The 23,759-nt window shown below is 38.1% G+C and overlaps 1 protein-coding gene across 28 annotated transcripts in view; it reads left to right on the forward strand.

Annotated features, from left to right (window-relative positions):
• Positions 1-23,759, forward strand: part of RIMS2 (regulating synaptic membrane exocytosis 2) — a 446,419-nt gene that overhangs the window by 167,652 nt on the left and 255,008 nt on the right. The window contains exon 1 of one of the 28 annotated variants that reach the window (XM_032181314.1): positions 6,554-6,625. The exons of the other annotated variants lie outside the window; for them this stretch is intronic. The gene's annotated coding sequence lies outside the window, so the exon portion shown is untranslated. Of the gene's footprint in view, positions 1-6,553; positions 6,626-23,759 lie in introns of those variants that run through there. 28 annotated transcript variants of the gene reach the window in all.

The following is a 23,759-nucleotide window of genomic DNA, read 5'->3' on the forward strand; positions in this document are numbered from 1 at the left end:
AATATTCCATTCCTAAAAAGGTAGGGCTCTTCTCCTTTACAGTAGAACAAGAGGATTTTTAATCAAGCTCTCATTTTTTTTTTCATTTATTTTTTTATTTTTTAACAGTGAATTAACACAATAACTTGAAAGAACAACATATAGATGCCAAAATTGTAGCTGAATCTGATGCATTTTTGAGGGGAAAAGCTGACTAAGGTTGCAGGGAGCTGCAAAAGCACCGTAGTGTTCAGCTGCTGGGAATGATCAGAATGCAAAATATTTCAGGTTTCACTGTACTCTAACTACAAGTTTTTCCTATTTTAGATCGACTATTATTTGAACAGCTAATCTGGATGTGTTGTATTTAAATTGGACTGTACTTTCTTAACTGAAACATCTTTACTCTCTGAACGAAATTAAATTGTACTATGGGAATGGTCACATAACTATTGGAAATTAAACACTGAATCATGCAGCCATTCCCAGTAAATTACTTATGGACGACTATATGTACTGCAAGTTTTACTAGAAATTAAGTATTCATTTGTTTTCAAAGAAATAATTTGCTCACAAAGGATTCTTTTTTTTTTTTTTCTTCTTTATTTTTCTTATAAAAGCCTTTACTTTCCAAGAGTTTTATTTAATTGTTTTTTTTTTTTTGATGGCCTCTAAATAGATGTTATTGTGATTTCAGTAGGTTTTTATGACAAAGGCGTATGACGTTGATGAAGGCATATGAAAAATGACTTTTCTCTGTTTAACATAAAAATGGACTATGATGGAGGTTTAATTTTCATTGTGGCTTTACATTCACAAAAATATGAATATTATGGTATATTTTGACTGGGAATGGGGAAAGGAAGGTTTGCCTTCCTGTAAATCTGCTTCTCAGACATCTGAATCTATTCTAATTCATACACCTGGTGGATGTAAAAATAGTTGCTTAGATAACTTCCCATTTTCTCTTCCAAAAGTCATATGAATATGTTACTTTGGATTCTGCAGCCTATATATGGCTGCAGAAATTCAGTTTCAATAAAGTCCTTTTGGAACTAGAGCAGCACCATAATTTCCTAGCATGAGAGCATGTGGAAGTTAGAGAAGGTGCTGTGGTTGGATTGAATGCTGAAAAGTAAGTAGAAGTTCACAAATTTAAATCTTTGATCTACATGATTTGGCTTGGTATACATTAAATGATGCCAAAATTGGGTTTTCATCTTAGCAGCACCACCAACAGAAGCGTGGGAATGACTTGCATTTGTTTTCCTTAGCAAGATTGCAAGTTATCCCCTTTCACTAAATAACTTGAATAGGGAGAAAAGAAAAGAAGACTGAAGATGCTCATTAGGGAGGAGATACAAAAAATCAGATAAGAAGCAACAGCTAATCTTTGATGCAGCTGTGAACATTACCAGATATAATTTCATTAAATAAAAACTCTAGGTGGTAATACAGAAATGATTCCTTCATGACCTTCGAAGCTTGCCTTCCACGAGCCTACTTCAGCAATATTTACTTAGGTGACATGTTTTTCTTGACTCGACAACTGAGATCCTCTTAGTCAGGAAGTGCAGAATGGAGACCTCATAATAAAGCAACACAATCCTACTAAAATTGCATTAACTCACACAAGAACCCCTTCTCTCCTGCAGTGTTTAACCGTGTGTATTTAACACGGCCCTGCATTTTGACCTTGCGAACATGAGCCAGTCACTCTGTCAGCTCCCATTAATGCTTAAAGTCAGTAACATTTCTTAATGAAGGCATTCTTGTTCTGCAATAGAACCTGGTAAGGAGTGGGACATTCAAGGCTCACTGTAAAAGATACCTGCTCAAGGCTTTAGGTAATGAGCAGAGCCTCAATGTCTCTCAAAAGACTTATTTACATGTATATTTCACCAACAGTTATGCAGTTAAGAAAATCATTGCATCTACTTGATAGCAGTTAAATAGAGCCTTTGTAAATTGGCTGAGAGTGTTCTGTTGGAGTGGCTATTGCGCTGAGGTACTCCAGCATACTATTTAAAAATGCACATCGAGAGAAAACTCTTACATGATCTAACCCCGTTGACTTTTAAAGGTTATTCTTGTGTTTTGCTCTGTCAGATCAACTCAACAAAACAGAAAGCAAAAGTGTCTTCAATGTTTAAAAAAATCCGGAATTTCATAAAACTTTGATATGCTGGACTTTGCTTAATTTTAAGTTTATCAGAACTGGTATCAATAAATTGTCACTGGGCTGTTTCACGAGGCACTGACACACCTTAGAAGTGTGTATTTTCCTCACTTTTCACTTTGTGTGTCATTTAAGGCTCTGTAACATACCAAAACACAAATTTTGAAAAAATTAAATGGAATCATTCTCGTGTTTGTAGACAGAGACTTGAGATGTTGATATTTCAAGATTACAAATGGATAAATTGACCAAGTAATGCAAAATAATTTTGTTAAATATCGACTTAAAAATCAGAAAGCCTCCACAAACACTTAACAATACTCCGTTTCTTTTCAGTTTACAAAATATCTTTAGGCTCAGGGTTTTTAGGTTCATAAAATTTCCAGGTGAAATTTTATGAATGGTTGCTAAAAAGATGTTTCACAACATCTGCCTGCTCAGAAGTCATAAAGCCTCATTAACATGGACTAAAAAGATGTATTTCAATAACATTTAGTGAAGATACATCCATCTTATAACAACTTCTATATCAGTCCTTCAGGGTTTCCTGACATTTTATTTACTCCATAAACCACTTACTAAAATAAAGTCAAAGCTCTCTAAGTTGTTTTGAAGAAGTTATTAGAAATTATTTTGGAAAAATAAGTCAAAAACAAGTGAGATGTTACCAAGGAAGAAAGCCGTGCTCTCAGATCCTGCTATAAAACTGGCAAGCTCGGGGTGAATCCACTCTCTTCTTGGAGGCTCACCTCAGACATTTGGAGAGCGTTGTCGTCCTCCTGGCTGTCAGTTAGTGGGAGAGGGAGAGAACTTCCATGCCAGATGGGTTCATCCTTTTTATCAGATACGTAACAGTGATGGACGGCGTGTGAGTTAGGCAGCAGGAAGAGAAACGAGATGGAGGAAAGAAATACAGATGTCAAACAGACGCTTTAAGGCTTCTCTTTTGTGGAACAGTGGAACAGGTACCAGTGCAGGGCAGGAATCTTTTGTGTTTGAAGGAAAACATTGCACATGCTAATTCTGGGTTTTCCAGTGTGCAAAGATGCAACAGCAGGATAGTGGTGAAGTAAAAATGCACTGTGTTTTGTCAGACCAAGTTCTTGTTCTACAGGAGATTTTAAACATTTTTCTAAGGACTGTAATAAATTTTGAAAGTCTTAAGTGCTAAAGAGTGTAAGAGTGTAAGTATGAACCACTGCAAGTAGGAACCAGATAGTATTTTACACTGTCAGAATGCTCACTTGGACAAGTTTTCCTTTGTTGGCTTGAAGACTTGAGCAGGATTTGAAACGCCAACTTCCCTGAATTACCATGTAACCAATACTGGGAGTGTAATGCAAATGATGAAGTACACAGATTTTGAAAGGTTTTATGATTAGCTTTTTTTGCTGAAATAAACCTACATCCTTTTTCTGTGCTTTGGTCTTGCACAAAGTCTTTCACCTATCAAAAGAGTTGCCGTGACCTTTATGGTAGCAATTTATTAAAATAGGAAAATCTGTGAGACTTCTAGTGTGCCACATTTCGCTCATCCTGTAGGATGTGGATTGATTATTCAGTTCTTGCAGCGTATTAAGGATTCAAGTACTGTCTGTCCTGGTGCTAAATGAGCAGTTGCTGGAATTTTTCTTGCACAGTGAAAACAGCTTTGAAAGGAAAATAAGATGCAAGGAGGTCCTGTTAAACGGGGTATTCGGATATCACTTCAATGTCTTGGGACTTCTAATGCCATGAGAAGTTATATAAGCATCACCAAAGTATTAGCAATGGACAGATGCTTAAAAATCACCCGGTCAGGTAAGACTACATGTAATATTACTCATTTAGTTTGAGGTCAACATGCATTGCTCTCAATGCAGGATACAACAACTGGATCACACGTACCCAGCTATACCATAGCAGTCCTGAAGTTAGAGAGGTTTTTTGTCTCATACACTGCTCCTAAGACAACTTGTTTTTCTGTCTTACGTTTCACAGCTAGGAACAAGGTTTTCCCATTTTCCGATCCCTAAACTTCCTATTTCTGTACATGATTGGTTTTCATTTTTTTTTTTTCCTTTGGATGCTACTTTTGCTATTCATGGTTTTGGTTTCATCTCATTTGGCTTTAAAAATCTATAGCACAGAATTTTGTGTCTTAGTTACCTAGTCTTCCCTTCCAGCAAATGGAGAGAAATAAGCTTTTCTAGGGAACAACTCATTTCTCCCCACTGTAGACATGGAAAATGTGTTGGAGTCTACAAGTGCCATTTCTTTCTGGTGACCCTAAGGGAGTCACTGGTGACTCGGAGCTTGCTCTGGATTGCCTGCACTGCTCTTTTCTCAGACTAGGGAAGATCACCCAGGACCTTGGGTGTGAGGTTTGTTGTTCCCTTCATTTAAAAGAAAATTGGAAATGAAAACAGTATATATATATATATACATATTTAAAAAACGTAGTCAAGGCAGATGGTCTGTTGAAAATGAAGCTGGCAGTGTCTCTAGGCTGCTTTTTTCATGATTGACAATGGGTCTTAATGATGACAATGGTGATTACTAGTTTGAACACCATAACAATGCTGCAATTAGCAGCAATAGAAAGGCGAAGGTTTCAATTTCACTTAGTGTTTTCGGAAGCTGCCTTATATAAACGAATGTTTCTTCCAATTTTGCACAAAGCACTGTCCAGAAGGGATGCAGGTGCCCGTTCTTCACGAGCTTCGCAAGCTCTGTGGTAGCCTGGTCACACCTCACACTACGTGGTACCGTGCTCCGGGAGCTGTGAACGCTAACTTTAGTTTGTAGCTCACGTCCCTTGGCTCCCTTCATAGTCAATGGAGGAAGATTGGCTCCCTAGGGGGTGATTCTGAGAACCTCAACCTATTTTCTGCTCCGGATCAGCCGTTAGAGTTGCCTGCCTCTCCCCACTGACTGTAGAGGGAGCCTGGGGAGAGCGGATTCTCTGAGGTAACTTCAGGCGTGTGTGACGGTCCCCAGGTAAGTATTTAGACAAAATACAACACTCTGTAGGTGCCTGGAAGTCCTTGTGTGCCCATTAAGGTATACGTTGAAAACCAGGCTCTTGTCCCTTATTGCATAGAGAGAGTTAATGTCAACCTATTTTTTTCATCCTTATGGGTAGTATCATAATGCAGCGCAGCCAGAGTGAAATCTGGTAATTCTAGTGTAAAACAAAGTCTATTTCATTTTTGTCCAAAAGTACAAAATAACACGGTTTCAGGTACACGTGTTATTCAGTTTTCTGGTTTGGATTTTTTCTAGATATGCTGACTTTCGGATAGATTTCAAACACACAGTTAGTATGGTACAGTACAGGTCAGATTTTATTACTACTGAACAGAGGAAAAAAATTACAAGTAGTCATGGATTTTGTCTTGATAATGTTAGGCTTCGTGTTTATTCACTTTTATGTAGGTAAATGTGATTTACTAAAATGCGATTAAGTAGTTACCTCATTTATATATTGAAGGTAAACAAAACCATAATCCCTGTGAATGCATATTGAATTAAACCTTTGAATTTTCCCAAGTAATATGTCAATAAAATAGAAATTAAAGTATTTTAAACAGATAGGAATGTCTGGATTAACACAATATAAGGCACTGTGAGCAAAATGCTGTAGAAAATATTTTTTTTCTTAGCAGTGGTGAAATTTAATGTCTCTTTTACAGCACCAGTTTTGTGGTTAGGTCTTGTTTTGTAGTGAGTTTGAGAAGAAAAAAGTTTTTATCTGTGACTAACCTTTTCATCACATTTAATAGACCCTGAGTTAAAAGATATTTTGTGAGGTTTCCCTGTAATAAATTTTAAATGAGCTTACAGAGGCCAAATTGACATTTTCCCCCTTTTCTTCTCTATTTTTCCTTTCTGGGAAGGCTCTCTGCCCTGAGTAAAATGCCATGATATTTCAGGCTAGGGGGGCTGTCTTTTGATATTTCAGCAGATTATTTTAATTGAAGATGATCATGAAGTTGGATCCTCACTGTCGGGACCAGATTGTGCATTTTCTGAGCGAGCTGCTCCCCGGGGGTTAACACGAACGGTGATGGGATAGACTTTCTTTATCGAGGCTTATAGGTATGCTGCTCGTTTGGGCAGAACCATGAGTCATTTCCAGCTAGACTTGGAGCATCTCCACTCTGCATATCGGCTTGCTGCTTGTGAGTCAGCAAAACCGAGGTGCTGATGACCGTCCACTTGAAAAGGAAGGCGGGTGTCAGCACCTGTGGTTCCTCGCGCGCCCTGTGCTGCGCAGGCATGGCACCTCCTCGTCCTCCCCGCCCGGGAAGCTCCCACCCGGGGTCTGCAGCCGCAGAGGAGCTGCAGGGCCGCACAGGGGGCAGAGGGGTGGGAGCAGTTGTGTACGGCCCCACCAAGCCCCGATGGCCCTGACGTTACGTGGTGAGTGCCCGGGGTGCCTGTGCGTCAAAGCCATGCAGCGCAAAGAACTCCAGTTGCTGTAAGGTAAGCAATCACTCTTCTTTTTGCTCGTCGTTATTCCCACAGACAGGCATTACGGTCTCCATATATGAAGGAATAGAAAGGTTTGTGTGCAAAAGTGATGACTGCAAAAGCTATCTGTAAAAAACTAATTTAGAATCTTTTTTTGTTACAATTTACTCTTAAAAGAAAGCTACTGAAACCCCCGTGTGCTTCTTCCTGTGAATTTTTTACATACATCCCTGACCTGCAGTGTCTAAGCAATAAGCAGATGTATTAAATAATTGTTATTACAGACACAGTGGAAGAAATAAGTAAATTTTGACACATCCAGAGCTATTGCATAACATCTGGTGATTCATAGAAATGTAAAGATACGAGTTATCAAAAGAGGTTTTAAAATTTATGGTCAACCTAAGCATTTTTGAATTAGAGTGCTCCTGAATGACTGATCCGGTACCTTAATTCCTGTAGCTATTTCTTATCTTTGGGTGCTTACACCTTGTAAAATAAATACAAAGCAAGCTCCTTACATGTCACTGTGTTTATTTTTCTGTGAAGGTTTTATTTTCACTAATTTCATTGAGAATTCTACTAGAAAGCTGCGTGTTTTTACAGGCACTGCATTCCCTGAGATCTAGCTCTGATTAGATTTTTCTATTGTTTCTTAGCCGGTTAATTACATTTCTTCACAAATAAAGGGAGAGGCATATAAATTTAGTGGTATATTCAGTAGCCTGCATGGCGTATTTTGAATTGCTTAGCTCTTTCCTATTTTAAAAAGATTTTGTAGAGGAGCACGTCTCTGTGATCCTAAGTGTGCAGTTACATTTTGTGTATTCAGTGACCCAGTATTTTGTAGCATTTCATATGAGCCATAAGAGAAAATGAACAAAGACTAAATGCATGAGTCATTATTTGCTGAAAGGATCTCGTATTCCCATTTTTATTGTGTTCCTCCGAGTGAATATATATGATTTTTTTGTTTTGCAGGGATTGAAGGTTTTTGCTAGTGAATATCGGAGCAAATGTGCAGTTGTCTCCTTTTGCTGTTCTTTCAACTGGAAAGTACAATGCAGCCCCAGCATGTACTCTCTAGTTCTGATAATGGCATGAAAAGTATGGAGCTTTAGAGAATGTCAACTAAATACTATGGCTATTAAAAAAATAAGAAAATGTCCATTTCTCTGCAAGAAAATCGCAGTCCTTTACCTTTTCCAAAAATGCATGCACTAAAAGAATGTAGAAACACTTTTACACTAAACCTGCTAGTATATATAACTATTTCATCATGTAATGAATTTTGAGGAAGATAGGTAAAATAAGTTATGTAGTCTATGCTAAATGTCTGAAAATTTCAATAAAATACTTAAAATAAGCTAGTTATAAATACTTCTGTTTCTGACTGTTTGAAAAATATATTTTGTGCAGATTGTGGTATGGTTTTTGTTCTAAGCTGATTACAGACGAAACTTTGCTCAGTCACATTGGTGTGTAAGTAAGGGATGCTATGGTTTAAAAAGCCGTGACCAAAAACCTCAGATTAATGAATTCACCTAAGTATGTTTTTCAAGAGAGAAACCATAGGTAAAAATTCAAGGCTTTCTGCGCCTGACGATCATACTTCAGGAGCATACTGCATTTTGATAATTGAGAAATTTCCATATAAATTAACTTGGAAATGGGACAAAAGTAGGTTCAGTATTCCAAAGGGGATGAGGGAGCATCTTTCCTTCTCTCCCCCTCCAGTTTTCGATTCAGTATGTTATACCTTGTACGACATTCCCTTTAGATCCTGACAAGAAAAGCAGTTGCACTTCTTAACTACAAGAACGTAACATGTTTTAGCCTACCTTCATTTATTTCAGAAGTATTTTAGAAATATTTGTACATCATTTGTATTTCAGAAGTAATGTAGTCTGCAATTCAGGAAAAGCTGCTTGAATTGTAAAGATGTTTAACTTGCCATGTTTGCTCTTACATTTACTACTGCAACCATAACAAATATCTGTTTTATTGAACAGGGTGGTAAAAGAGCAGTCTTTTGTTTTATACAGAGTTATAAATCTTGATCTGTATAAAGCGGAATGAGTTCATAAATGTGCATTTCATTGGAGGTTTTGATGTTAGCTATTTAGGCACTGGAAATTGGCTTACAGTGAAACCGTCTCGTGACATTGTCAACACGACTGGTTAAAAGATTTGAAACCTTATTAAACTGATGGCATGGCTGCCTGTTGTCTCAGCCAGCTTTCATCTCACTGACAGGTCTCTTGACATATTTTAAAAATTGGCAGTATCTGTTGGTCATGCCCAGAATTACAATTGAAGTTATGTCTGTTTGGACGTCTTTGTCCTTCCAAAAACCAGGCTCCCCACCAATACTTAGTTTTAGCCTAACGAAATAAAGGCTGAAACGATCCATATAAAGACATTTTCCCCGACATTCTGGTTTTCATCAGAAAACATATTTTAGTGGGAGATTTAGCAGTTAGCTATATCTTTATTTTTTGGCCTTTATTTTGCAGATTTAGGAGTTTGAATTTCTTTAGCAGGCACCACCTTGTAGTTAAGAATGATGTCGGTAGGAGATGGCCACAGGTAATAAATGTTAGATGAAACTTTGTTACAGATGTGTTATTTGCATTTGGTTCAGTATTTTTAATTTTTCTTCATTTCTTCATTTAATTCTTGCAGAAGCACTGAGTAAATTAGTAGTAAACACAACCAGAAAAAAAAATCCAGTGATACATGGTATAACTATTTCCTGTTTAGAGGATTTATTGTGAGAAATCTCAACTTTAAATCGTGCTGAAATCTCTTGAATTCTTTAGGTATGGCTGGGTATGTGGATTTCATTTCATTATTTTGATTTTCAGTGGGCTTCGAAACTTGCTTGCTACCAGTCTTGAGTGGGTAAGTTTTGGGTTGTTCACCACCACAACCACCAAACATATCAGGAGGAATGTGGTCTCTCAAGGGAGAGGTGACAAAGATGAGACAATGCCATGAATTGTGGTCACGCTACAGAATATTGCTAGCGATGCTAGAAGAGTTTTTACTCTTCACATTAATAAAGTAAAAATAAAAAAGATAAACATTTTCAAAGTCAGTAGTCTTAATACAAGAACAATTTTTGCTTCAGCTGTTCACATTTTATTATATAATCTATATTGCATGTTTCAGAGGAATGTTCAGATGTTACAATATTAGGATTTACTTAAAAAAAAAAGCTATAGCCAGGTTTTGTTATTTTAAGAAACATTTCTTGTAAACAATTTTTCACTTAGATTTCCGTGGTCCAGGCTGCTGTTTGCCTTGGCATTAGGGAAAAGTTATAAATAGGTTTTAAATCCCCAACAACAGCATTTCTACTGAGATATAAGTAATAAGAGGGAAATAGCTTTTCTGGAGAAGGAAATCTCTCTAAAAGTAATGGTTTTGGGAAAAGCTATGAAATGTGGATTCAGATGTTAGGCACTTTCATGAAATCTCAGCCTCCTAGCTAGGATATAAATTTGGAGATACCAGACCCACTAAACGGGTCTCCTGATGCAATGAAGGGAACCTCATTTAGAGTGGGTGGAGGTTATGCTGTACACACTCCATTTCTTCTCCTTTGGACCTTTCTTTAAGCTTCCACAGATGAATACTTCTCTCTTCTCCCTCTTCTGCAGAAGGCAGAGACGAATAATCGGAAGGTGGTCATGTTCAGGGAGTTTATCTGAAATTATCGGGAATTGTCCCCTCCTCCTCCTTTGCATTATCCATTGGAACTGAAAATGAAATTTTTATCTTCACCAGGGACCTACTGCTTTTTTATCCATTTGTTACTAAAATAACAAATTCAGAAGACTTAGAAGTTATTCTTAGTCACAGTAAGTGTGTATGGGTGCTACATGTGTTGTGGTCTTCGTGCAAGAGACCATGGACAACCAGCATCAAAGCTTCCCACACAGCTTCTGCCTTGGGGCTTTGCACTCCCAGCTGCTTCTTCAGAGCTCTCAAATTGAGCACCTGTGGACTCACCCTGTGGATTCACCCTGACTCGTGTGCAAGGCTATGTGCCCTCCACTCTGCAAACTGCAATACAATATCGCATAAGAACAGCAGAGATAGCATGTTACCTCATTTCAATTGTAAAAGTAATCGTTAATAATTGTAGAGTAATTGTACCACTATTCCTTAGTGTACTACTCACTGTAAGAAAAACGTGCCGGTCACTGTAAACCAAGAATCTGTAGGTCTTCTAATTTAAATTGCCTTTTTAAATCTTGCTATTTGCTTTGTGCCTGCTTCTGATGTGATTATGATTCAATTTTGTCTCCCATGCTGATCTTGAATTGTTACTTGAGAAAAATCTCCATATATCTGGTTCATATGAAGAAATACAGTTCTACCCAAAGTCTGCCTTTTTATTGCCTATCCTCAGGATGGGATGTTACAAAAGATGACCTGAAAAGATACTATGATCTCTGAGAAAAAGGCTGTGAAGTGCTTTGAAAATAAGTTTTATTGGAAGGCCTGATGCAAACAGTTCTCTAATGGACGAGCTCTGGTTTGCAGCTGGACATAATCACCTCGCTGTGCCTGAAAGCATTTGCCTCTTATTGAGAGATGGGTATAGCAGTATATAGGTCTTGGATCCCTGGTGTTGAGAAGGTTGTGATTTTGTCATGATCACAAGATGCTTTTGAGGGCAAAGAACCAGAATATGAGCAGATTCAGAAGAGTAGCTAAAAAAAATGAGATGCATATCTGTATGACGTGTATTGCTTTTTATTTGCTCTTTTTCTTATGCTTTTTATGCTTCTTTTAACTTTTTAACTTTTTATTTTGTGTGTGTGTGTGTGTCCTGTTGTCTTTCATACTAAAAAATGTCGTCTTTTAATACAGAAGGTGTGGTCTGTCTACATGTTAGTCTATCTGTACCTTTGCCTGACACTGTGTGGGTAGCTTTCTTTCCTTCAGTTCACTGAGAACCAAAATGTGCACAGTGCTTGTGTGAGCCACCTCGTATTACTGGCCTCAATATGCCAGGCAGCCACTGAACCTGTCAAGAACTGGGAAGTTTAGAAAATGCTTAAGCAGAACACAGTTCTTGCAGTAAAACTGGTGTGCAGGTTGCATTTCTAGAACAAATCTATGTTTGTTTTTTTTTTTTGGGCATCAGAACAAATGGACCCGTGTACTAGAATATGTAGAGTATTTATGTTTTGTTCTACAACATGAAATACTGGCATAATTACAGTTATACAGCAGTGAGCTTGATAACAGGGGGAATCAGGAAAGGAAATTGTCTGTGTTGGAGCTCCCTTTGGTAGTCAGCTGGTTTAAGAAAGAAGTCCTAATTTTCTCTTGATCTTTGGAATTACTATTTAAAAAAAATCTGAGTTAAATTGGTGCTTGAGCTTGGTCATTGAATCAGGTGATAAAGCAGCTTTCCACATGTCCTCATCAAAACCACTTCTGAATTTTCAACCTTGTTTCTGATTCAATGACCAAATCGGTCCTAAGTACAGGAAGCCAGAGGACAAAGGTTATGAATAAATTAGCAAAAGGACATTTTCAACGTTCAAGAGTGGGAATGACAGGAGGGCTTGGAAGCAGGAGTACTTCTGGGCAAATGTGCAGGCAACTGGAGTATCACAGTTTGTTCCCTCACGAGTACTTATCCCGTACTTAGAGCCAGCCATTACCAGGTCCTGTACACAGCATTATGGCAAGTACAGAGCCCTCTTCTCATTGCCCATAAGTGTTGCTATTACAGAAAATGTAAAGTAATGACAGAAGCTCGAATTAGAAATATCCTGGATTGCATTTTATGTTATCTTTCTCTTCTATCCTTGATTTCTTTTTGTTTGATCTCTGTAGGCATTATTTGCGTGTTAATTAACACAGTAATGTAGATTTACAGCTTTTTCTTTTTGGCAGGTTTTTACTAAGCAAAATTTGTTTATCTTTTAAAGTCTATCTTCATTACATTTTGCATTTTTCACGTCATTCCTCCACAAGCTCCTTTGTCACTTAAATCAACTAATGCTAAGTACTGATTGCAAGACATTCAACTTCCAAATAAGAGAATTAATTAAAGCATTTTGGTCCACTTCATTGCAATACTTACTCCTTGTGTTTGCTTGCAGTTCCCTGCATTTTAAAGATAATAGCAGAGCAGTCCTGATCAGGTCCCCATTCCAGGTTCTTACAATATTTAGGCTCCTGTGTTAGGCCCTGTGATTACACACAATTTGCATAAAATTCCAATCATTTTGCTATTTCTATTATGATGTTTAATCACTGTATTTTATGTGGCGTGGATCCAGCGATGGGGCCAGGCCCCTTTGTAAGTTAAAGGCTTTTTTAACCCCAAATTTTTGAACTCAGAAAGCAGGCGGTGAGACAACTTGCACCTACTGCTGTTGGGCTGCCCTGACTTGAAGGTGGCTTTGATTCAGTAAGGGTTCTCTTGAGGTAACTTGTTGAGAAAAAGAGAAAAGAGAATTAAGTTGGATTAAGATGCATAGCATACTTTCATGTCTTTGCCCATGAGTTTGTATCTTTGATGATTCTTGACAAAAAGCTTTCAGGATGTGTCATAAAATACTGCATCTCTTAGCTATGACCACGTTTACTTAGTTTGGTGCGTTGCAGAAGGGTTTAGATGTTTGACTTCCATTTCCCACGTTTCTTCCAAGAACAAAACATTCCACTCGACATTGCCTTAAGCCAGAGCTTAAAGAGGAGCTAAGGCATTAGCAGGCTGCCTGTACACAGAATAGGGCAGCTCCAGTGCCTCTCAAAGCAAAGGAGGTGAACCTAGGCTTAGCTCTGAAAAGGGATGTTGCACCTGGAGGAGCTGTTAGTGCCGGTGCAGCCTGGGCTTTCTTAGGTGTGGTTCAGCTGTCCCATGGAACAGAGCTGTCAGCAGCCACAAGAGCAGCCCTAGTGCACAATAAAGCTGTCATACGGCATAAAACACATAAAATGCTTCCTTGTTAAAGACAGAGAAACATCATGAAGTTTCTGTTTTCCAAAATACATTTTTACTTTAATACTGTATTTTTATAGCATGAAATAACTTGCTGTTGTGATAGGTCAACTGCTTTAATACCTCTTATGTTTTTACCAAACAGGATTTTTTCATCATGTGCCCAATATTTTATTAATGTTAGATCTTCTGAGGACACACTGATGAAAAATAAACAGTTATTCATCAGTCTCTGTATATTTGGAAAGAGATTTTTTTTTTTCACACAGGCTTAGATTTTTCTTTCTTATTTGGATGAAAACAAAACGTTGTCACTATCTTCTTTTTCGGAGTCAATATATCAAAAAAGTGTGGAATTTTGAAAGCTAGCAAATGCTCCCATATCTTTAATGTCAAATTTTGTGTTTTACACTATTGATCAGTAACGGCATCTGAAATCTCCATTCAGAGATAGTATGTAATGCATTCTTTCTAAAATAGTGGAAAACGGCAAAACCAAAAGTGAACTGAAGAAAAAATGTCTAACCTCTACCACAGCATTATCTTTCTGTCCAATTTTCACAAACCTAACTATTAAAAATCTATTTTTGCTATGATGTATTGATGATGGTCATTCAGTCAAGTTTTATCTGTATTTTAAGTGTTCATATCTGTGGTGTTAATTTTCTAACGTGGCTATAATTATCCACTTCCCTTCTCCCTCTTGCCCCCACAAAATTTGTATGAATTTATAAATCAAACTCAAGATTTATTAATTAAACTCAAAATAGCATTGGTTGTTCTTGTTTTGCCATAAAAGCAAGAGGAAGGTGCATGGGTAGGTTTTAATGGAAAAGGAAGAGGTCTTTAGGTTTTGCTGTTAATAGCATATCATCTATATAAACCTAAATAGTCTATTGATTTGGGAAATATCACCCTAATGATTAGGACAAATGAACTTGGTTCCACAGTAAGGCCACATAGAAGGAATTTAATTTGATACATGTTTTTCTTCTCAGCAAAGTTTCAGTTATATCCAGCATTAACCTGATTTCTGGAAAAAAAACATTCTGTGGAGGGAGGACATCATCCTATATGATCAGAGTTATCCTTCGCTCTTTATTACATATTAATCTATTAACCTTGTAACTGTATTCTGCTAGTTCTCCTGAATATGCATTTCAAAATCTTTATACTACGAAATACTCATTGCCAGTTGTAAAGGCCAGATCTATCAAACTATCCATTTTGATTGCTTTTCTCCAGTGAAATTACAGAAACTTGCTTCTTGCTTTCTGCTCCATTTGTCAACTCGAGCATCCCGAATGTCTTTTATAGTTTCTCGCAAAGTTAGCATGGCTCCCCGGCCTAACATCCAATCGCTCTCATGCCTGAAAAGTGCTTCAGTGAGCATCCATTTAACCTTTCTTCTTGCTTAGCTCAACAACGAAAGTAAAGGTTAGCTAAAAAACTGTTATAGATCCCAACAATTTGACAGTAACACTATCGAGAATGATGAAGTCATCACTAATCGCTAAAAGCTGTCATGAGTGTCTTCACAAAACGTTTTAAATCATCAGTTTCTTAATTACTTTTTTTTTTTTCTTGTCCTTTACCGCGTTCTCTTAGCCAATTGCTCACATTCTACTTAAGACTGACGTATGGCGAGTACTCAGTAATTTTGTATGATGGACTGCTCTTACTGAAGAAGCTCTAAGACTTGAACAATTCACGATCCGAGTTTCTCAGCTATTTGCCAATTGAGGCTTCAGTTGGTTTTGGCTGTCCTAGTTTTCATTCGTAACCTCACACCTTTTATAGAAATGCTGTTGTTGATGGAAGAAGTGACCAACACGATGTCCAAAATCTTCTCATGCGTAGCCCTAAACTTCAGATACAATTTTGTCATTTGTATCATGACCTGGGAGAATGGTGTGGAAATCTAGCCTGCTGGGTAAGGCAGGTGATGTTGGCAACATGAGCTGTAAAGGATGAACTAGTTGGGATGGTTGTATGCACACAGAGCGAACAAATGGGCATTCATTTATCCACAGGAATGAGAAAAATCAGTATCTTAATTTATTTTTTTAAGTATTACCAAAATAATTAAATCTCTCTTCATTGCAGCATCATGCAGAATACATTGAAAATCTTGTTTAAACTACAAGACTATGTTTATTTTAGTTGATTAATTTTAAAGTGCCTTTGATTCCCACACAACCTTCTTGGAAGAGAACTAGTTGTATAACCGTATATTGCAGTGAGTTTACTTCAAGGCTAATGTGTCTCCAGTGGTCCTCCAAGGACTACCCAGCACTGGTGTGCCTCCTGCTACAAGAGGTCTGTATTTTCCTCCGTGTACACTGTTGTCATCTTGACTGGATGCCACCTTCCCATATAAATGCTGCCAGGTAGCCAGGGTTATCCTTTCACCTGCACACGCTTTGTAGAGGAGCCAGTGATCTTCCGTGTGGATTTTTGCAAAGATCCTGGAATAAATTTTCTGATGAAAGCTACATGTTGAAGCGCTTTGGGGGAATACTCACTGTAAGGCAGACACCTGTAAGAGATGATCAGAAACTATGAGGGGGGAGCATCCAGGGCTGGTCTCAGCACTTCAGAAAACCCAAGTAGCTCTGGCAAAAATACTTAAATCAGGGAACTGTATAGGATATCTGAGGATGGACCTGTTACCTGCTGATACTTGAAGGAACCAGGCTGTTGTTTCTCATGTGCTGTTGTTACAACATTGTGGAGTGGTGGGAAGTTTTCCACACAGCACCTCTGACAACTCAGGCAGCAGAGGGCAGGGTGGGCATCTCTTTTCTCCCGTTAGCCCTGGGATCTAAACTGGAGGATTTCCATCTAGGCAGCGATGACTGTTTAATCCTGCACATTCAGGCACATGTTTCAACTCATATAAGAACTGTAGATTGAAAGCCCCGTACTTAAACTGCCACGGAGCAAGTTCTTTTAGCTTCGAAAACACCATAAAGTCATGTCCTATCAATATTTGTTATAGATGCTATAGCCTTTTCCACAAACACAAATCATTTTTCTGCATATTTATGGTCTGCATTTATGTTGGATATAAATAGGTACTGCTGGAAAAATATGCACTTTTAATCCCATCCCATCAATATGTTGAAAAAGATGGTTGAACTGGGAATTTAAAGATATGTCTACTATGGTAAATTCCAAGTTCCTGAAGGAACATGTCTCATTTCTTAGTGGTCCAGCTCCTGTCCCCTTGTCTGAACAGGTCTTGGTGAAGCTGCTGCAAAACCCACCATTCATAGACTTAATAATGGGTCTTTACCTCATGCTACTGAAGAAACTGGACATTTTCATAATGGTTATTTTCTGCTTGCTCTTTTATGTAGGCGTCAAGACAGCTCAGTATGACCTATTCCATTTCTCCCAGACTGAAATATGAATCATAAAGATAAAAACTAAAACAAAAACAATCAAAAAACTAAAATTCATCGTATGATATCATTTATATATTGTAATGTATTGTATTGACTCCCATTCATTAGTAAAGTTTCAGTTCTATGAGTTCAACACCCCCAAACAACCCGCAAAGATGTTACTGGGCAGAGCAACTCTCACAGGAACTCCCATAGGACTGTCCATATTGTTGATATTTTTTTTTACTCTTTGATCATTTCTGAAGTAGCTATCTTTTTTATGTATTTATTTATTTAACGGTGATAATGCACCAGCAATAACACAGTGTTTCGTTGAAAGAAAACTCTGTCCTTCATCAGACTTAAAGGTTTTCTTTGAAAACCATCTACCAAAACCAGGGTGCTTTCAAGAGGTGATAGCTGCACCTGCTGAACGATCCTTGTAGTACGAAACTGGAACACTTCAAAAAGATTAGACTCAAAATTAGATGCAGTGATGTATAGATAAACATGATAAATGCTGTGTGGCGGCTGAGGGAAGAACTTTGGTGTCAGAATGCCTTTCTAGGAGTGTGAACTCACTATTCTCGCATACTAGGTGGAGGAAATCTGGGTTGCTGCAAAGTCTGTATTTTTTCCTATGTCATGCCATTTTGTCATGGGTTAAATTTATCACAGTCAAATTTAATGTGGATGTGGTGCTTTATATTAAGTATATAATTTATTTTTATGCTAGTTTGCATAGATTGAAGGCATGTTACTTGTGAAATTATGGAAAATAACGTGTTTATGATTATTTAATGCAAATGAGACAGTCTATGCATTTGCTTTATTTTATTTTCACATTCTCATCACATTTTGAAAATGAGTTCTGTTGACTGTTGCTAGAAACAGTCCACTGATTTCCACTGTTTTTTTTGGAAATGGTATGTGAAATGTAAGTAAATATTCTCAGTTCTACAATATGTTCAGCACTTCAGACTGAAGGAGATGCTGCAGTTGTTTTTAGCCTAACGGTTGAAAATTTTATCAAAATTTGACTTGTTACAAACTAAAAATAATGGATATTACATAATTTCATTTAGGACCTTGTAACACAAGGCATAAAATACTGGAACTGCGCAATTTTAAAAATAGTTTAAATTAAATGCCTTGACCAGCATGTATGTTTGTAGGCAGTAGTACTGCAGCAAGGCACTAATCAGCTAAGTACCATAATCCTCCTTATAGGGTAAATTCTTACTTGACCTCCAGCTATATACAGCACATGGTAACAGCATTAAACTATAACACTCCTCTCATGCTCTCAATAGCTTCCCATTGGGTCAGCTCTCTGACTTGAATTGCTGCTTCATATTCCAGATTTTTTTTTTTTCCTGATGCCTTATATTTTGTGATTGCATTTTGAGGGAAAGGAAAGGATTGTAAAGTATATTTTGAAATCACGTCTCAACATTAAGAAACTTTTTATGTGATTTTGCTGAACCTAGAGGATTAAATGAGAGACCTAGCCAGAACAGAAATTGATGTATTCTCATGAACCTGAGGCTTCCTACTACCCAGATGTGCAGTGGCTGATCAGAAGGTAAAGCAGGGAAGAAAGGTGCTAAATGTGTTGTGTGAAAATGATATGTAATGTTCAGCATTTTTTGTTCTCTTGGGGATATTAGGAAGATATTTTTTATTTTTAGCAAAAAAGCTCATTGGAGGTACAGAAAAACTTTTTATTGTGCTTCAGATATTTGAGAATAGTATCTTCAATGAAGTCTTGTACTTTAATGTACTTTTTTAAATTGGATTTTATTGCCTGTGACTTAGAAATATTTCTTGGAAAGTTGGATTTCCTCTCGTAAAAATAGCATATGCAGCATTTTGGATTTTACTTGCATTTTATATTATTTGGAGTACTTTTTAGTAACAGTTCAGTATTGTATTAACTCTTTCTTGTGCTTCAGTATTTCTGTGACCTACTATTCTTCTAACACCCCAGGTTCGAAAGTCATTTGAGTCCTGCTGTATGACAGCTGTTAATTGATTCCATTCCACCCTTCTGGAAATGATTTCTTTGGTGTCAGTACTAAGACAGGCAACTAGAATGCATATTTTGAGCAATTATTCGAGAAAGAGGTTTAGCCCATTGAGCATTGTTTTTATGATTATCTGTTTTTAAAAAAATATGTTACAGAAAATAAGTGAGATGTTTCTTGTGCATATTTGCAGTGGATATCATTAGCAAAATACCCATTTTGAAAATGTTCAAAAATGTAAGTAAAGATAGATCTCAGAACGTTTTACTTATTTGTAAAAGGTAAGCATTCAGCAGTATAGCTGAATGAACAGTAGGATGAAAATACAGTTAGTTTATTTTTCTAAAGTCAAATCACATGAATTAAGGGCTGCTGAAAACTCGGTCGTAATTAAAGGAGGACAAAAATATTTCTACTGGTAGTCCCATTTTCCTTCCCATGATGTTCTTGATGTAATAAAAACCTGTGAAACAAACTCATTGCTTAAATATTTGTAGATTAGCAAGGGGTATTTAAAACCACTAGTACTGTTCAGTGGTTCCTCGGTTTTTTTCCATGTTATAACTCATTTCCTCACAAACTGAAATTAGCCCTTCAAAGCTGCAATGCTGATTTGTGCTGAATTGCTTGTATAGCAAATATGTGATTCTGAAGTAATTGTATTGTTTTATATGTCTGTGCAGTCACGTCAAGTTCAAAGCAAAGTCGTTATCAGTGGCGAATTTCATTATGTTAATGATTTTGTTACCACAGATTTCCTTTCATCCCATCAATACCAGCCTGCAGTCAGTGAACTTGTATTTTCTGATAAAATCTAATAGAGATCAACATCCACAGTACTACTCTCATGCTTCAGTAAATTTTATAATCATCATTGTAAACTTAGTTCGTTATTGTTTGGAGATACTTAGCTGGAAGGTATTTTAATGTTTCAAAATATGGTTGCGATAAAATTTGTAAGGCATAGCTGAAATGAAGAATGAAGTAATGGCTCAGATGAACTTTACTTAATGAATTGCTTAGATATCCGAGAGTTAAACGTACTTCAGCATAACCTGTTTAAAACTGTATTGGTCAAGAAATCTGAGAAATACCTTTTCTTTTTATGAGTAGGCTATTAAAATGATTTAGTTTGAAATTGGTTGCATTTGGTTGCATACTTCTTTTTAGGTGTGAGAACCCAAGGAGAGGGGAATAGACAGATCAGAAGATCAATGTAGTATAAAAGTAGGCAGTATAGAAGAACTGCAAAAAGAGATCTTAGAGACCTGGAGCTGCTTAGAAGTCAGAAAAAGCTATTTTATTTTTATTTTTTGTGAGGTGGAGCCATAGGTGCTTTTGGAGTGTGTGCGGAATGACTTCTCATGCACAGTGTGACTCAGCAAAACTGGAGCAGTTTTACGAAATCTCTAATTGAGAGCAGCCCTGAGGAGAAGGACCTGGGGGTGTTGGTTGACAAGAAGCTTGACATCAGCTGGCAATGTGTGCTGGCAGTCCAGAAAGCCAACCGTACCCTGGGCTGCATCAAACCTCTGCTCTGCTCTCCTGGAGTGCTGCATTCAGCTTTGGGTCTCCCAGTGCAAGAAGGATATGGAAGTATTAGAAATGTGTCCAGAAGAGGGCCATGAAGATGATCAGAGGGCTGGAGCCCCTCTCCTGTGCAGACAGGCTGAGGGAGCTGGGGATGTTCAGCCTGGAGAAGAGAAGGCCCCGGCCAGAGCTTACAGCGGCCTGCCAGTGCCTAAAGGGGGCTGCAGGACAGCTGGGGAGGGACTCTGTGTCAGGGGGTGTAGGGATAGGGCAAGGGGAATGGCTTTAAACTAAAAAAAATTGAAGATTATTTAGATTAAATATAAGGAATACATTCTCTGTGATGAGGGTGGTGAGGCCCTGTTACTGGCTGCCCAGAGAAGCTGTGGCTGCCCCATCCCTGGAGGTGCTCAAGGCCAGGCTGGATGGGGCTTTGGGCAGCCTGCGCTGGGGGGAGGTGTCCCTGCCCATGGCAGGGGGGTGGAACTGGAACAGCTTTCAGGTTTCTCCCAACCCAAATCATTCTGTGATTCTATAAGCAGAAAATGTGAAAAGGAGCTAAATCAATACCAGCTAGTCTCTTACAAATACTTCCAAAGTAGGTAAGCATTTTGCAGATTCCCCAGTAGGGCAAAGGAAGCCTGAGGAAATCCTTTCTTAAGAAATAACAGAGATCTCCCTGGAAAAAGGGCATTAGGATCTTAATTTTACACTGGAAGTTTTCAGGGATCTTTGCATGCTCAGGATTTTTGGTTGCAAAGTCTGCAGCATGCTCAGCTCACCTTCTTGCAGCCTAGAAGTTTTTCTGCAAGGTGAAATGACGGCGCTTTATCTGCTCCCTGGCTCTGTTGTAAAACAAGTGCCTGTCTATCTGTTGAATATAATGCATTAAACTGTAAAAGTGTAGAAGAGTAGGACTATTCCTACCTGATCACTCAGCAACCAACAAATGCTGTTTTCCTGACAGGTGTAGGCTAGTAATGGAGAAACAAAGCTGTGCTGGCTGTGTTTGATGAGGTCTCTAACAAGAAGCCTCATGTATTGCATGGCTTTTATGGCAGAGTTCCAGTGGGAAATGTGAATTTTTACTTGCTCTGCATTATTCTTTCATGTACTGAAAGTAGTGCATTTTGCAAACAGCTAAGCAAGAATAGAGTATGTGCAGGGCAAATATCTTCAGTTTTAAATTTCCAGTGTTCCTTGCTAAGTTATAGGAAACAGAAAACAAATTAGGAGTATTGTTTGGTAAGTTAAAATTAGGTCTTAAAAGTAGGTGACCAATATTTGATTTTCAAGTAGTTTATCATGGCTCAGGCCCACTGAGCCCTTAGTAATTTTTTTTTTTAATTTACCTTCAACTTCTTATTTATAAAAATCTCTCAAGATGAGTTCAGGTACCCATATGTTTGGACATATCTTTAGAATTATATTTTCTTGAACATTTTCTTCAGTTCAGATATGTCTTTTATTGGTCTGAGAACAAGATTAGTAGCCAGGAACATCTGAGGTCTAATTTTTACTGCGATACAAATACTTCTTGTATTACAATGTTTTTGAATATCCATAGCTTTTGGAATATGGTGAAACTTGCCTTTTCATATTTCCTTTTCCTTGATACTTTTGGGTTCATTTTTATAAATCTAAACCAAAGCAGACAGGGGTTTTCTCTTCATGGAAGAATACAGATGAATGGCAAAGATTTTTAAGCTATGTAGTTGCATTACTGAAATCAGAGCCATTAAAACAGAATAGCCATGTTATATTCTCCCATGCCATATTTTAAGTACATATATTGCTATTATAGTATGGGGGAGTTGAATAATTAACTGCATGAGCAGGTCAGGTTGCTTTTTCATAGTATTAGTGATATTTGTAGTGCAGTGCGAATAACATTTCCACCAGTGTAGGGTTAAGAGAGATGTGTTAAAAGCGTAAATGTCATGTATTAGTAAAAATAATAATGATAATCAGTAGGAAACAAGTCTTAGTTTCTGTATCAGAAAAATGAATTTTTAATAGACTGTGCCCCACAGGTTTGTGTAGGTTCTAGAACTTTCGAGGCCTAGTAGAGTTTTTTTTTTCATTGCTGGCTCAAAGGAGCAGTAGTCACGGTGGCCTTGCAGTGTTGGGACGAGGGGACAGTTGCTCAGGGCCACGGGCTGAGGACCCGGCTGAGGACCAGGCCACATCCAGCAGCGCTGGCGCTCCCTGGAATTTGGGCTCACTGCTGTGTGCCAGGAAGGGGACGGTGTGGGTGCCTTCTGTGGTGTAGCTGCGGGGGGAGGTACGCCAGGACAGGCTTTTACTAAGGTGTCTTAAAGGTAGTTAACGGTGAGGAGTGGATTAGACAAAGGCTCATGAAGGTGAGTCAGAATTAGTGTGACCTAAAAATAGCAGTGACTGACCATAAGTTTGTGAGGGCTGCACCTCCTACCACAATTTAACAGCGCTGTCTCAAAACGTAGACATGCAATGCACTCTACGACTGTGTTTGTTGCAGGTATTTTTAAAATAAAGAAGAGTGGCTAATGGTGAAGGGGGGCTTGAGTACCGCGCGGCACGGTGACCGCTGGGCAGGACAAGCCCTCTCCAGCTTTGAATGTCTCTAACTAGAGTACTCTTGAGAGTTTTTTTTAGCCTGTTTGTCAGATTAGTCCCTATTTTACAGGAGGTAAAGGCCGTTCCTGGCCGGTCGGGTGTGTGGGTGTGCTTCGTTTGTGTCTCATGGATAGGATTCAGCTTCTGCCATTTGATCCTGGGGTGAAGTTCGATCCCTTCAGCAGAGCTGAAATTGATTAAAATAGTCCCAATCAGCATAAGCAAGGAATTAAAGCAGTGACTTTTACCTGTCAGGCTGCTTTCACCAAAGAAGAAAGTTGGGTTTTCAGGAAGGTCCTTTCTCTTCCAGGTGGCCTGAAAGTTGCCTCATGCAGGGCAGCTGCATAAGGTTGTTTCTTCCGTGAAGTAGATGGAGGACTCAGCTGATCTTTATGTTACTGTCAACCATAGGTGTTGGTCCTATATTCATGTCTTGGCAACAAAACAGAGGAGAGGCAGTGACTGCTTCTGGTAAAGGGTTTGAAAATGTTTGTTTAAGAGGTATAAAAATATGGTGCTCTGTTGGCACATCCTCCTCTCATTAACATAGTACATGCTAGAAAAAAAAAAAAAGGTGGAGTTTTTAGAAATCTTGTGCCAGTTCCATAGATGATACATTTTCCTGG

Source organism: Aythya fuligula, chromosome 2 (assembly GCF_009819795.1).
Source record: "Aythya fuligula isolate bAytFul2 chromosome 2, bAytFul2.pri, whole genome shotgun sequence".
NCBI lineage: Eukaryota > Metazoa > Chordata > Aves > Anseriformes > Anatidae > Aythya > Aythya fuligula.